General features: G+C 49.6%; 1 protein-coding gene across 1 annotated transcript in view; it reads left to right on the top strand.

Annotated features, from left to right (window-relative positions):
* The first annotated feature begins 4,167 nt into the window (after positions 1-4,167).
* The window catches only part of LOC142477471 (uncharacterized), a 36,595-nt gene continuing 24,094 nt past the window's right edge, over positions 4,168-16,668 (top strand). The window contains exon 1 of the mRNA XM_075582300.1: positions 4,168-4,234. The gene's annotated coding sequence lies outside the window, so the exon portion shown is untranslated. The remainder of the gene's footprint in view (positions 4,235-16,668) is intronic.

Genomic DNA, 16,668 nt, shown 5'->3' with positions numbered 1-16,668 from the left:
CAGCGAGCATGGTAACGGGAGCAGTAACCGTCTTCTTCAAAGGTAGGAGACCACTGGATCGGTAGTTCATTCTTCCAATCAACACGCGGGTTGTGAAGCTGAAGCCACGGCAATCCCAAAATGACCTGGACAGTAGGAGAGTGGAAAACATTGACAATGATGACCTCATTATGACCATCAGTGGTGGTCAGCGTGAGGGAAACAGATTCCCAAATAATGAAGGCTGGTTGGAGCGGTCAACCGTCGATAGCCTCAAGGTCGATGGGTGACTTCTTCTTGACTAATGGGATTTGGTTGTTGCAGGCATAGTCGTGATCCAAGAAGTTACCACCAGACCCGGAGTCAATGAAGGCTTCAACCTCTACTCTAACATTGGGACCCTCAAGAGTTATGGGAGAGGGATTCTCTTCGGTAGTTCTTTGGGGGGAGAGGGGCAAGGAGAAATGGTACCCAGTAGAAGCCTCTCTACCTTTACTGGGCGTTCTCATTTCCCGGTTTCAGGCAACAGTGTCGTAGTTGGTGTTCCGGGGAGCCGCAGTAATAACAGAGACCCTCATCTCAGCGGCATGTTCTCTCAGCGGTCCGAAGCTGTTGGCTACCGATTTGCATCGGTTCGGGAGCATCCAGCGCAGGAAGAGCCAAGGGAGGAGACCTAGGAGAAGCAGGCAAGGGCGGTATTAAACGGGGACGATGGCGCTCGTGGCGTCGCTCTTGAATGCGCTGGTCCATCTGGATGCTGAGGGCGATGAGATCCTCTAGAGATGAGGGACGAACATGAGCTGCGAGGTCGTCCTTGAGGGATTCGGACAAACCCTGCCAGTATGCCGCGGTGAGAGCTTCATCATTCCACTGAGTCTCTGCAGCGATGGTGCGGAACTCCACTGCGTATCTTGCAGCCGACCTGCGACCCTGGGAGAGATGAAACAAGGAAGAAGCGGCAGTCTCCCTACGCGCTGGGGTGTCAAAGACCTGTTGGAACTCTCGCCGGAATTTGGGGTAGATCTGTGTTAAATCAGATCTGTGCTCCCAGAGGGGAGAAGCCCAAGCGAGAGCATCACCCGTGAGCAGGGCGTAGACATAGGCCACTTTAGAACGACCTGAGGAAAACCGAGATGGGGACATCTCGAACTGGACGTCACATTGGTTCAAGAATCCCCGGCAAGTAAGGGGGTCCCCGGCATACCGGTTGGGAGGTGGAATACGTGGCTCAAAGTTGCCCATAGGTACTGGGGCAGGAGGGGATGGTGCAGGTGGTGATTCCCGCAGGGAGAGTTTAGAAAGTTCTTGCGCCACAGCCGTGACTTGGTCACTTAAAAATTGCCAATGATTCATAGTGACACCTTGACCCACCTCAGGGGGGTCTGCATTTGTTAGGCTCTGCATAATATAACGCCTGTATGCCCGCAGACCTGGCCAGTCCCCAGTACTGAGGTGGGTAAGGGTATAACACGCACCCACAGCAGTGAGGGCGTGCCCGGAGTGTGGTAAGGTGCGTTGCCGTGCCTGGTGAGTAAGGGTTAATGATATACTTGCTGCGTCCGGGATGCCAGAAGTCCGAGGGTAATGTCCAAGAGCCATGGGTCAGGGGCAGGAGATAGCAGCGTAGTAAGGTCCAAAGCCGAGTCCAGGGGTAGCGAGGTACACGTAGTCAAACAAGAGCCGAGATCAAATCCAAAGGTATCCAACGGGCAGGGACAGGAACAAGAGCTGTAACAGAGAACAAAGCTTGGCATAGACAGCTGTACACAGGAGTCACAGAGGAACTATGCAGAACAAGGAAGGAGAAGGCAGACTGGGGTTATAAATGTAGGAGGACCAATGGTAGGAAGGGGTGGAGCGGAGGCTTGTCTGAGCAATCCCAGGGATAGGTCAAGGTGTGCAGGGAGGGAGTCAGAGAGGTGAGTAGTTGAAATCGCCTGCAGCTGATGGGGGCGGAGCCAGCGGCACAGGAGGACGAGTAAGAGGATCGGGTGCACACGCACTCTGTAAGGTTGCCGTGCACGCGCCCCGACTGCGTGCGGGAGGATGTGGCCTGCGCCGCGGAGGAGCGACATGGCTTGGGGGCAGGAGAGGTAAGGAGCCGAAGGACCGGGGGACCGGAGCTATCAGCCGCACTGGGAGCTGAGGTGACGGGGACCCGCTGAGAGGCGCGTGTCCCCCGATCCCTTACAACGGTGTAGGTACAGGCAAGGGGAATACTCAGGACCAGGACTTGAACAAGGCAGGAGGTACTGGGCTGGAACAAAGCAGGAACAAGGCAGGAGGTAATCCAGTCCAGGCAGGGGTCAAGTCAAACACGATCAAAAGCAGAGCAAGGCATAGAGTACTAGACTACTTTGCACTGCCTGCTCCTTAAAGGCCAGCGGCAGCTGCTGGCAATGAGAGCCATAGTGAGGCTTTCTTCCTGTCAGGAGGGTAAGGGCAGGATATGCCCGGAAGTAAGATGGCCATGCTTGCTTCAGTGGGGATGAAGTCACTTCCTGTCGGGAACTGAGGGCAGGATTTGACAGGAAGCGAGATGGTCCCGATTGCTTCAGTGAGTATGATGTCACTTTATGTCGGCCAACTTAGGTATCGAACAGATCCTTATACCTGGTCTGCACATTGCACTCCCAATTTTGGCGGGAAATTTCTGCAGCCATTGAAGTTTCTTTGCAGAAGCACAGTTCAATCGGCATGTAATCACACACACAGTGCAGCATATGCTGATAAGTGTAGATTTCCATGAACACAGTCCTTGTAACAATTTGAACGTTGCAAAATAAATTTCTTGGGGTACCTAAAGTTCAAAACACGAACCCCAGGCACAAAATCTTCAAACTCAAAAACATTTCCCTTCTCAAAGCTCCACTTTGGGCGCCAAATGTAACACCCTATCCCCTCCCGGCTGCAGAGATAGGGTGTACATATATTATAGTGTACCTATAACAGTCTTTTGGCTTGGGACAGGGTTTTGTACCTGCTCCAAGGTGCATTAGCTCAGTGGGGTACCTTCTTTCTCAGGGCATCATTCAGTGGGTTCAGGTCTGGGCTTTAATTGAAGAGAGATGGAACAAAAATAGAATAGGCGCCAGGAACTTATAACTTGGAGCACTTTATTTAGGAACAGCAGTATTACTCATCAATCAATCAACAGGACAGCTACTAGCATACACCCATTTTTCACCGTCTTACCACCTTCCCATTGGTAGAAGTCCATGTTTGAACCGAACTTAACCCAGTGCAATGAACCCACTCCCAGGACATTGCATATCCCTGGAACTGGAGTGCTTCCTACACCAATGCAGATTCTAGCAGCTTAGGCTGCGGCCCGCTGCCGCTGAGCTCTCTCATGCTTGGAGAGCGGTGACGTCACCAGCTCTCCAAGCATGAGCGATCGCTGTCCTGCAACATTTTTAGAGCAGGAGTGGGGGGGGGGCTATTACGGGAGGGGGTGTGTCATTGACTGTATAGGGGCTATCTCTCTCTCATCTCTCTCTCTCTCTCTCATATATCTCCCGCCTTCCCTCATCTCACTTCCCCCATCGCGCTCTCTCTCCCCCCATTGCTCTCTCTCTCCCCCCATTGCTCTCTCTCTCCCCCCATTGCTCTCTCTCCCCCCCATTGCTCTCTCCCCCCCTGTCTCTCTCTCTCTCCCTCCCTTCTCCCCCCCCTCTTTCTCTCCCCCCTCTCTCTCCCCTCTCTCTCTCCCTTCTCCCCCCACCACACCACTCTGTTTGCCCCCCCACCACACTGCAGCCCTCCGTTTTGCCCCCCCCCTCTGTCTGTTTGCTCCACCCTCTGTCCTTTCCCCCCCCTGTCCGTTTGCCCCCCCTCTGACCGTTTGCCCCCCTCTGACCGTTTGCCCCCCCCTCTGACCGTTTGCCCCCCCCTCTGACCGTTTGCCCCCCCCCTCTGTCCGTTTGCCCCCCCCTCTGTCTGTTTGCCCCCCCCCTCTGTCCGTTTGCCCCCCCCTCTCTGTCCGTTTGCCCCCCCCTCTGTCCGTTTGACCCCCCGCCCCCCATTTCCACTTCTCTCTGCTGAATTCAGAGCTGCTGAATTCAGTGTCAGTGTTGTGTGTGACAGCAGAGTAGAACACGCCCCCTCTCTTCCCATTTGTCAGAGCAGGGTCATGTGACCCTGCTCTCAGCACAATAGTATCTCTCCATTGTCTCCCCAAGCAGAACGCTTGGGAGAGAGTGTGTGCACGCGCATGAGCACAGCGCGAGAGGGGATGTGATGATCAACATTGAAGGTAAGCGCGCCAAGCGCCAAGCGAGCTCAGCGCCAGCGGGGACTCAGTCTTAGGCCCCAACAGGTTCACCTCCTAGGCATCTTCACTGGGATATCTGGGTATAGAGAAGCTTTCCTCCTTTCACCCCATATGGTGACAGAATACTTCCCACTCCTGTACTACAGAGGCCCTATTGGGCAAATTGTCCCTGCCTGGAAAATTATAAACTGACTTCTCCTTACCCCACAGGCCAGGCGGAACTGGAGACCTACTGATGTTAAGTATCTGTTTGGGGGATGATGGTACGGTGGTAGCGGTAGAGGTCAGAATAAAAGAAGGTGGATCCACCCTTTTTAAATCAAAGGAGTGGCATTTATTCTGCCTTCAGTAACTGGGCAAAGCTAAGGGCTCGTTCAGGGAGGCAGCTGAGGACTCGGAGGGGGGGCGTGCGGGAGGCAGTGCTGGGAGTTTGCTGGCGACATGTGATTATCCCCCAGCTGCCTTTTCAGCGTTGGGGAGGGGGCGGGGCTACAGGCTGCAGGGTTAAAGTATCCAAGCTGCAGCCATGAAATCATTCTGAAGAATGATTTCATTGGCTGCCTTGGTCCCTGTGACGCGGCTTCAGCTCCAAGAAACGAAATTTTCGTTTACTGAGCTGTCGTCAGCGGCAACGCCTGGCTTCGGAGGCAGGGCAGTAGCTACCTTGAAAACAAGTATTCAAATTGAATACTTTGTTTCTCACTGCAGCAAGCACGTCAGCACGCCCTCCCTCCGAAGCCAGCACCCTGAACGAGGCCTAAAACTTGCCACGTCAATCAACTGCACATGTGACCTGTTCCAGACATTACCAGCCAGACATGCCTGGAAATGCAACATTGTAATCATTAAAGGGAACTGACTCACATGTACAGCCTTGTGATAGCTGTTAACCCTGGCACTGTCTGCAGCTACCAGGACTGATAATTTAGCAGGATGCTACACTAATAACAGTCTTTGCAAGCTCTAGCACTGTAATGCTTTCCCAATCCATAGGACCACCCTAATAACCATAAACTAAAAGTGGTTCAGGCACCTATCTAGGGCAGGGGTGCACAAACCAGGGGGTGCGGGGGTTACGGGGGCGCTGTGCGCTTCCCGAAGGTATTTAAATTAAATGCCGGGGAAGCGGTGAAGGCCTCTGTAACTCTCTCTTACCTTGGTTAAGAAGTCTTCTGGTGATGCTTCGCCATGGCAAAGCAGAGTTAAATGATGCTGTGGGGTCATGTGATGTCGCGTTGTTATGGCAACATGACGCCAGAACGTCCGAGCAATGGTAAGGATGGGGGGGGGGGCGCGAGGAGAGGGGGGCAGCCGGCAGAGGGGCGCAGGGGAAAAAGATTGTGCTCTCCTCATCTAGGGCACAGTAGGGCTGGCCTACACTTGGGAGAGCCTATCCTGGCCTCCAGTGTGTCCTACCCCTTCTCCTCTTAGACAAGAACTGTCTCTTCACTTGCAACACATGCAGAAGGGCTTTGCCCATATCCAAGATGACCACCGCAGTTACTTCAGGGAAAAGACTCAGAACTCCAATGAGCAGCCCCCTCAAATTAGAAGGAGAATCTGTACTTCATATGTATGCATAGTTTTAATAAGAAAAGACTCAGGGGCAAAATCAGAAGTTCTAATTGGGGGTTGCAGTTTTTACCAGCCCTCCCGATTGAAGTCGCAACATCATGTGAAGCTGCATCGTCATTACGTTACATGACGGCACGTTGTCATGCAACGCGTCACCATGTGACGTCGCGTCACCATGACAACACAGCGTCAAATCAAGCCGCGGCAGCGGTGAGGAGAGCTGTTCTCCTGCAGAGGCCCCGCTCTCTCCCACCAGCAATCAATTTCATTCCTGTGGGGAAGAGTGCGGGGCCTCTGTAAGCGCAATACCAATTCCTGGTTACACAACTGAGAAAACCCATATCGCTCAGAGTCCTGATGTTTTATTTAAAAAATGACATAATGCGATAAAGCGATCGCTAATTCCCACTCTCCCGTCCACTCCCAGGGCACTAGAGATTGGGTGTGTCTGGCGGGGAATAACGGTTTCAAGTGTTGCAGTGAGACTAGGCCACATACATCATGATTGACACACATGCCTTATCTAGCACATGTATTGTATTTAACTATTAGTCATGTGTTTCCTAGCTCAGTGTAGGAATGTGCATAGCATTTATTTGATTGTTGACAGAAAAAAAAAATATGCTCACTGTAGACAATTTTATATAATCAATAAAAGTGTTTTTAACTAACTGACATCATATCATTACTGCTATTAGGTGTTCTGAGCTCTGCGTTCCATGTTTGGTTCATACATTTGGTATTTACTATCTAGTGTGACTGAGTGCTGCTATGTAAGGACCTACTGGTCTATTGGCCCCTCTGGGGTCAGTTGCTTACCAGTTCCTCAACCATGTTTACCAATTGTTGCTCCCCATTGCACCATTCACCTTATTTATTTTGGCTTACTAAGGAGAGCTGGTGTTATATATTTTTTTTACTGTAGCCATTGTTAAAAAAAAAATTAATACAACAATGTTACTCCGGTTGTCATTTTTAACTACGGATTAACCCGCCAGCATGTTTTTGTTACATTTCGGATGATTCCGTCAAACTGTTTTCCTACATTGCAACAACGGATTAGAAATAAACACAATCCGCCAAATGGATTTGCATTAATCCCGCCGGTGTTTTGTTTTAAAGCCACACAGCAGAATCCACATAGGGGGATTTTAACTCATCTGCACCATCCCGACTCTTGCGTTCCGCTCAAGGATGTCTTCTCTCTACCCCCTTTGTATCTAAAGCCCTCTCCCGCCTTAAACCTTTCTCGCTGACTACCCCACACCTCTGTTATGCCATTCCCCTCAAAACCAGTCTAGCACCCTCTCTATCCACCTTAAGACACACTTGCTTAATGAAGCATATGAGATGCTCCGTGGCTAACACTATACGCATGATACATAAAACTTGGCCCCCTGCAAACACTCTTACCAGTATGCCCTCCTACTGTATCTGTATGTTCCTCCTACCAATTAGATTGTAAGCTGTTCAGAGCAGGGACTCTCTTCCTAAATGTTACTTTTATGTCTGAAGCACTTATTCCCATGATCTGTTATTTGTATTATTTGGTGTTTATGTGATTGTCACGTGTATTACTACTGTGAAGGGCTATGTGCATTGATGTATAAATAAAGACACACATACATGCATGCAAGGAGGAGGAGGACGGCAGAAAGGAGGCGGCCGGCATATGCAAGGGCCTAGAGGCAGCAGATTTAAAAATCTGCCACTGGGTTTGTGTGTGTTGAAAAAATTTCACACAAACCAAAATGCGCTAGAAAAAGTCCGCCAAAAATACAGATATTTTTAATTTATTTCTAAAACTTTAGCATATTGCACAGCACAGTGGATGTAAAAGATAAAACAACAATAAAACATACATGACTATGTAAAGAAAAAAAGAATGTTAACATGTTATCGTGCCATAGGCAGAAAAGTCCCTTCTTCAAGAATCTCCCAATTATAAACAAAGACAGAGGCACTGCAAACCCCATGGGAGTCAGGCCTGTGTGTATGGTTGTGTGAATGCTGTGTGGGAACCCAGCAGCTGGAAGGCTAATTAGTTTTCACAGGGTGAGAAGTGTCAGGGGAAGTCAGGCAGGGGTGTAACACTTTGAGGAAGGTGTCAAGTATGTAACCTACAAAAAAGGAATTCTATGGATTCCTTTAAGTGCATGAAAGGTGAGGGAGAGTTTTATGTTGTGGTTGTATTGAATTCCATGGGGGAGGTGTAACCTAAAAAATATCCATGGATATTTTCTATATAAAATTTTAAGTATGTACATGAAGAAAAAATAAAAACCTGTGTGGTTTCAAAAGCTTTGCATACAATAATTTAATCCATGAAGACTTTTAATGTTGATCCACTAGGAGGTAGCATAATGCATTTCTCTGCGACCAATATGACTATTAGAACCTTGAACTACATATATTTGGTCAGCAATACATCAAAATAACTAGAGTCAGGGGTTAGACTCAGCCAGGATTTATGGATATATAAAAATTGAGCTTGATAATGTACACAGAATTACACGATTCTTCTATACGTATGCCTAATCCATGCATATTTTTCCAAATATCATACAATAACGGAGTCCAGTACATCGGTAAAGAAAATGGATCAGCACTCAATAATACATCAATTACAAAAATAAATAAAGAATCATGTAACCAAAGCCAATTTTAAAGCAGCCAAGTAGCTTCTATTTAATATGTGTCCCTCCCAGGGTATACCAAAAAAACACAAGAACTCAGTAGAGTCCCATCGGATGTTATCAGTTTGGACGCGTATACTTACAAAGTGCAACGCTTTTGGGCCCTTTCCTCGGGCTAATTTAAAAGAAGTTAGTAGTCATAGTAGGTTTTTATTTTGTGTGAAATATAAAAAAAGAGGTAAATAAAATGAATGTAAGCGGTAAATATAAAAACTCTGCAACAGCCAAGGTTCTTTAAAAACAAGTACACACACATCTGCTCACTACTGTGTACGAGAATAGGGGCACAGACAAACAAACCATTCATAATTTCACAAACAAAATATACTGCCAAATCCTCCAAAATCTCACAAAAAAAAACATTGATCCAGCTGGGCCACAAAAATGGACTAAGCTGAGACTCATTCACATGCATTTTCTAACTGTAAATCATACAAGAATTTCTCTATCCCTTTGATCTGTTCCCATGTCATAGGAAGCTCAGCTTTCCTCCGCTCTAAATCATTCTGAGCATCTGTTTCTGCGAGACCTATCCACAAATGATGTCAGAACATGTGGTAGATCCGGAGAAAGTGATCACAAAGCCATGTTGTGTACAGTATGTGCGCAGAAGCAAAGGACGTTTTGCGTTTAGCAGTATTAGGAAAACAATATTTAAGGATCAGTATCGGTGAATGGAAGTCAATGCATTTGTAGGTACCCACGTCTCACCATATTAAATAGGAGACCTCAGTGTCTGTTCCTAGCTTGACTGTCCGCAGTGTCACTGTGAGAAGCTGGAATTTTTTGCTGCAGCTGCTGGTATTTTAGATTACGAACAGCTGCAGAGGCAAAAAGTGACCTCCCTTAACTTTTCACAGCCTGAGCGGCCAATATATATTGGATTTGCAATTAAGTTGAAGCATTCCGCCGTGGAACATGGAACATGTTATGTACAACAGTTAAGTTGTTGCAAGGCTTTATGAATTTAGTGCTGACTGCAAAAAGCACGAATAGAAATATTACACCGTGTGCCGCCCGTGCAGCTTTTGTTAAGGGTAGTTAGTGCTCATCTGCCCTTGGGTGAAAGAATACTTCAGCAATTCTAAGGCTGTAGTGATCTGGAATGAACTGTAAATTAATTTCTAGAAGCGAAAAAAAATTCTTCTAAATTGTAAGCCCTAGGCACTGCATACATGTCACGCACCCCATGCAATTGACTATCATTGTTTTGTTTCCTCTTTTCCTCCTGTATCCCCTCTAATTTACCTCAGACTACCACCTAATGCTGAGGCTGGGGGCTGAGTCCTCCTAGATACTTTACCCCACATTCAGGGTTGCCACCTTTTACTGAAGGCTAACCCAGAGATAACATTTTTACATTTAGCTCTTGCCTTTGGCGGCGGCGGCGGCGGCGGCAGCAGCTCCCGGCATCCTTCCGACATCCTCTCAGCATCGCTCCTCTGCAACGGCTGTCAATGGGGCTGCATGGCACCAAATAACAATGAAACGCTACGTGACATCACGATGTCATGCGACGTCAAGTTGCAATGACAAGGGGGCGCCTTATGGCGCCGATGCCTCATGTGACATCATGTTGTCATGGCAACACGTGATGTCACGTAGCGCCCCCGTTGCCATTGCAACGGGGTCACATGATGCTGTTCCGTCTTCTAGTTTTCCCAGTGTCATTGCAACGGGCATCATGTAGCGTTCCTGTTGTCATGGCAAACCGGCGCCATTTGGTACCGCGCAGCCATATTGACAGCAGTTGCAGGGGGGAGAAGCCAGGAGCAGCCGCCGCCGAACGCAGCCACCTGGAGGTTTACAAGGTCAAACCGCAGCCTGGAGATACGTGACCAAAACCCATGGTCTCTGGGTCAAACCTGGAGTGGTGGCAACCCTACCCACACGTGGTAGTAGGTCAGACAAAGGGAGGCAGACTAAAGTAATGTTTACAGCACTAAGGTATTTATAAGGTAATTGTCTTCATATACCCATATTATGACCAACGTTATATCCACCACAGGGCGCCACCTTGGTGTCCTGCCCACATCTGATGTCACAGTCACGTTCTCCGAGAGCTGCAGTCTCTCACTCCAGTCCAACCAAGCGGACACACTGGTTCCATCCACCCAACTCATTTTGCTATTGGCCACTTCCTAAGGGGTATTGCTGATTGCCAAATCAGATGTCTCTTATATAGTCCATTTAACCCTTGCCTGCTTTACAAACGAGACAATACAGTACAGGGAATTATGATACAATAGGAGCAACAAACAAAATCAGACAATAAAAAAGGAAATCCCTACCCCGGAGAGCTTACAATCTAAGTGGTATGTGGAGATTTACAGAGACAGCAGATGAGGGAATAGGTGCAGTAGAACTTTGTAGGTGATCTGAATTTTGATGGGAAGCCAGGAGACTGATTTAACGAGGAGATGACCAGAGACTGATCTGGGGAAAAGTCAAATTATTCTGGCAGCAGAATTTTGGATAGATTGCAAAGATGTAAGTGTGAGGATCAGGCACAGGCTCCGCACCTGTCAAGCTCCAGTCTCCTGATTGGTTCCATCTTCTCTTTTGCCTGTGGAGCAAGCCTGCCTCTGATTCATCGAACCTGCTATTTAGGCTCAGCCTCTTCCACCAGGAAGTTGGCTGAGCATAAACTTCTTGTGATGTCGCAAGCTGGTCACAAGCACTCTGCCTTGTCTTGCCTTGTTCTGGTTTTGACTTGCTGGCTTCTCCTATGCTCGACCTCGGCGAAGTGACCCCTATGATCCGCACCTCTCCAACCCTGACTCGGCTACCCACGACTACAATACCGCAATCCGGACGCAGCTTCGCGGCTCCAGGTAGGTGTATCCAATCCCTACCTTGGCCTTGCGGTACCATCCTGTCTGCGCGCGAGCCCTCGTTACTGTAAGGCCCTGCTGTCATGGTCTTCCTTCTTCTACACTAACTCATCCCTGAGCTCCTTGCATCTAGCAAGATGCCCGAAATTTACAGTCATTTACCCTCAGCCAAGTGGTCCAAAGTGGTTTCATTCTGCCCTCAACCAGGATGGAGGGTAAAATCAAATGCACGTTTTCCTGGCCTTTAAATACCAGCCATCCACTCCTAGTCGGTGCCCAAGTAAGGTGTCTGATCCCTCGTGCTCCTGGACCCCGTCTGGTTTCCTGCCCTGTACTTTGCCTGTCCTGAACCTTTGCTTGCACTTGGATTCTGCTTGCCTTTCTCCTGCCCTGATCTTGGACTGTGTGACGACTCAGGAGATTCCTTCCCTTCCTGGTCCCTCTCTCCCATCTCCTGTTGCCTTTCCTACTCCTTCCCAAGCCTCTCCTTTACCCTCCACCTCTCTCCCTTTGCCGCAGTGCGTACCCCGCAGGTCTCGCATACCCACGAAGTCCCTGAGTCCCTGCTATGGTCCTCCCCATTCCCTCTCTCCCACAGTGCCCGCATCACCTTCCCCTGTGGTGGCATCCGTCCCGTTGCCTCCTCCCGGTGTGGTACCTGCGGCGCGGCGTTCTGCGCGCCTGGTGACGCACCCGACTCGTGCGCTCCCGCAGCCCACAGGGGGCGCGCCCACATGCCCCTCCGCTGACTCATCTGATCCCTTCGATCTACCTTTGCTCGCCATCGCACGGGCGCAGGCCGCGCACGCGTTCCCCTCCTCTTGGCTTCCTCCCCCTCCTGCGGTCTTCCCTTGCTTCGTGTGAGCCGCTCCTGTGTCACAGCCGGTGCGCGCGCACAGACTCCTCTTATCAGGCTTCCCCTGTCTCCGCCTCCCAAGCCTTACAGGCCATTCCTCTGACTGCCCCTTCTGTCTCCTCCTCTTCGCTCCCTCACCTATCTCTACCTTCTCCCACTTCTCTCTCTACTCCTCCCCTCTCTGTCATTGGTGCACCTTCCTTTATAATCCCTGTCTGTCCACTTCTTCCTCGCTCTGCATAGTTCCTGTTTCCCTGTGTGTACCTGACCTAGGCTGTGCTCCCTCTATTTCCTTGCTGTTTCCTTGTTCCTGTATGCTCTTGGATTTCCCTGGCTCCTGACTCCTGCTTGTCCTGGTTTACTCTGCTCTCTGGTACCCCTCTGAACCTTGCTACGCACTCCACTACGTTTACCTCTGGCTTCCTAGGACCTGGCTTGTACTCTGACGATTCTACTCTCTCTACTCCTGGACATTGGCATACGGACACCCCCAAGCGTTGCAAGTACTGCACCGACACACTTTATTCGAGCAAATACCCAGTATGTACCTGGCAGATACCTGGAATGCGCCGCTCCTCACCTCTGACAAGCCCCGTTGCGTTTGCCTTCCCAGCCTGGGTTCATGCCTGGCTGACGGGCGGCTGATCTGTTAAATGATAATGATTAGGATTTAATAGGCTGCAATGCTTCGCGTGTCTACCAGATGGCATAAATTCATGAATTGTAATGCAGTATATATATATATATATACTGTGCAGTGTTGCAGCCAGCGGGAATAAAATGCTTCAATCCCTGCCTGGAAAATAACCCAATGCACTCGGGCAGAAAACAGTCACAAACCTCAATACACCCGGGTATACCCGAATTCGTGGGACTAGCCGAGCTCGAATAAAGTGTGTCGCCAGTGTATAAATAACAACTCTCTTCCAACAGGCCCAGCAATGCTATACCACACTCAACGCTTGCTCCCACTGCTGTGGGTGTGTGGTGTCATACCGTTCCCACCTCAGTACTGGGGTCCTGCCAGGTCTGCGGGCATACAGGCGTGACAGACTGTGACCCTGACTATGCTGCTGCCCCCTGTCCTGATCTTGGAACCGTGACCCCACCTACATTGGTGTACCTTGCCTGGACCTTGGCTTGGGACCCAGACATGTATCCTTATCAGCCCTGTGGTCAGTCTCCCCATCCTGCCTCAGCATTGCGGGTTGGATTCCTGGTCTGAGACAAACATCAGCACATTTTGCTCAGGTAATGGACACCACTGAGGTAGGGAGCTCCATTTCTGCTCAAGGCCACATACTAGATACCATGAGCAATGTTTGTTTCTTCAGAAACAGCAATTGGCCATGATCACCATGTCTGTGCAGGCCATCTATACTCGCCTCGATTCTCTACTGGAGAGCCCTGCCTCGTTACTACTTTCGATAGGTCCACCTACAGGCTCTACACCTCCACATCTCGCACCCCGTGAGCCACGCATTCTGGCTCCATAGGGCTTTAGAGAGGATCCAGCTGTATGCCGCTTCTTCCTGAACCAGTGTGTCATACAGTTCAAGCTACAGCCATTGATCTTCATCCCTCATGGTGCCAGAGTGGTGTACATTATATCTCTCTTGTGGAGCAAGTCCTTGGCCTCCCCTTTCTGGGAGAAAGACTCCTTCTTGGTGCACGACTGTCTGCTCTTTATTCAGCTTTCAAAAGAGTATTCAACGCTCCAGGGCATACCTCGTCTACTTCAATGTCACTGCTTCGTGTTCACTAAGGGATCCGGACGATGAGCCAGTATGCAATAGAATTTCGAACCCTCGCAGCCGAGTCAGGATGGGACAGTGAGGCTTCTGGTATGGGTTCAGCGAACAGCTCAAGGATGAGTTGGTGAGCCAGGAGATTCCTAAGGATCTTGATGAACTGATTGACTTTTGCATCCGCTTGGACTTTCGGATCCGGGAGTGAAAGAGTGGGAAAATCCGCACTCAGGAAGTCTCCAACTCGCCACTATAATTGCATCCTCGGCGTACCCAGACTGATCGCCCTGACCTAGTGAAACCCATGCAAATTGTTGGCACTACTACTCCGAAGATGCTCAACTGGCCTCTACATCTATTGAAGCTTCAAAGTCCACCACTATCTCCGCACCTCTCCTACCCCTCCAGGAAATGCCAGTGCCTAGTGAGGGTAGAGAAACATTTTGGCATTTTGGTGATTCCTCCTCCTAGGCAGCCGACTTGACTCCTGCTGACAGTACGTCTTTCCTGGGGTCAGAATATGGTCCATACACATTCATAGATGTGTTCATAGATGTCCATACACATTCATAGAATGTCTACATTTGTAGATTCGGGGGAACCTGGGAACTTCCTGGATCACGCCTTCGCATATTACAACACCATTCCGCTTTGACCAAAGAAGGATCCACTGGACATAGAATCACTTGACAGGAGACTTCTGGACCCGGGGACCATCTCCTGGGAAACGTTGCCCTTACGAGTTTCCATGGGCTCATCCCATTTCTAAACTTTCTGCTTCTACATAATACCTTCTCCTTTGGTCACGGTCATTTTGGGATTTCTATGGCTACAGCAACACAATTCACAGATTGAGTGGACCACAGGACAAGTAACAGTGTAGAGCCAGGCCTGTTAAACCTCTTGCCTCCCAAATTCTGACTCTAGCAGGGAGAAAAAACTTGCCATCGATGCCATTACCCCTAGCCTGCCCAAATGGTACCTACAGTTCCAGGATGTCTTCGAAAAAAGACAAGCCAAGGAACTTCCCCCGCATTGGCCCTATGATTGCTGTATTATCAGGATGTATGGCACACTCAGAGGTAGCATGTAAACCCACAAAAGACAGGAGTCAGAAAAATATATAAAAACTGATAGAGTTTAATATAACACAAAAATAACAAGACAGTGAGAACAAAATGGAGTCTGCAATAATGTGCAGAGTTGCACCAAAAAGCTATGGCATCTAAATAATAAACAGAAGACAATATTGCTAAGGGGAAGAACAGGACAAGCAAGATAAGCTGCAAGGAAATGCAGTGCCGAATGCAATAGCAATAATTAGCAAGGGACAAAGATGATAAAGCGGGACAAAAATAGTGCAAACGGAATACAAAACAAACAACAAGAATGTACCAGAATGTCAGTAGAACTAGGAGCCAGAATGAAGCCTAACAGTGAAAGACGCAGCACTAGATAAAAAGAATCAAGTGATTCCTGACCTGTAAAACAAAATGTTTGACAGGCAAAGATGGATGGGTGGGGATTTATAGCCAACCTTGGATACCAGCCGGCCTCATTAACTATTCTAGCTCTAACCTTTCCCCACTGTTCTTAAATTCATTCAAACGTTCTTGGGCTTCACAAATTACTATCACCGGTTCATCCGGAATTTCTCCCAGGTCCCGGCTCCCATCATGGCCCCGATGAAGAAGGGGATGAATTTTTCTCTATGGTTGCATGAGGCTCTCACTGCCTTTCAGACCTCAAGACAATCTTCTCCACAGAAGTCCGTTTGTGGGGGTTCCGGTGCTGCTTGTGGAGGCGGCCACCGCTCCGGCACTGTTTGTGGGCACGCAGGATGCTCGGCTTGGCCGCTAGCACCTAGGACACATTTTTAGATTTCCCGCGGTGCACAGGAGGCTTGGGGATCTGCCCTGGCTGCTGACGATCGGGATGGGTATCCTTTGTGTGCGGGTGGCATTGAGACAGCGACCGAATGGAGTGCCCTGCGGCTGGGGGGGAGGGGGATCTGAGCGATTAGGACATTTGGGGATTGCGGGGGAAAGGCCTGCAGCGATGGTGGAAGGTGCCCCTTTTTGGTTCGAGCCCTGGGCAAGTACCCAGGCCAGACCACCCCTTAATCTGCCCGACCGAAGGAGGGAGTTGGAGGAGGGTAAGGTAATGTGTGTTTGGGTGTGTCTCTTACCTTCTCCGGAGCGGCCCTCCTCCTGCAGCGTGATGTTGTCTTGGCGACCCGACATCAAATGACACCACAACATCACATGGCGATGCGTTGCTATGAGAATGCACCGCTGCAACGTCGTTACCCCGCAAAACTGCAGGAGGAGGGGCCGCCTCAAGGAAAGGCTCCCCAAAGTCTTGGTGCCTGAGGGCCCCAGAGGGTCTTAATCTGGCTCTGATTAGAACACTTTGGTCCTATAAGGGATTGGCCATTAATAGGTATAGGCAGGGTTGCCACCTCTTCGGGTTTGACCTGGAGACTCCGGGTTTCGGGCTCTTACCTCCGGGCTACGGGTTGCCATTGTCAATCTCTGGGTGGCGGTGGGGTGCGGTGCGGTGTGGTGGCGGCGACTCAGGCATTCTCCTGCAATTCCTCCTCCAACTGCAGTGAATATCCATGTTCACTGCAGTTGGAGGGAGAAGTGCAGCAGGTTGCCGGGAGACACCGCTGCACCACCACACCAAGTAAGGGATTTTTTATTTT

The sequence above is a fragment of the Ascaphus truei genome, chromosome 2 (genome assembly GCF_040206685.1).
Source record: "Ascaphus truei isolate aAscTru1 chromosome 2, aAscTru1.hap1, whole genome shotgun sequence".
NCBI lineage: Eukaryota > Metazoa > Chordata > Amphibia > Anura > Ascaphidae > Ascaphus > Ascaphus truei.
The sequence above is the reverse complement of the archived record's forward strand: the minus strand, read 5'-3'. Positions and strand labels throughout refer to the sequence as shown.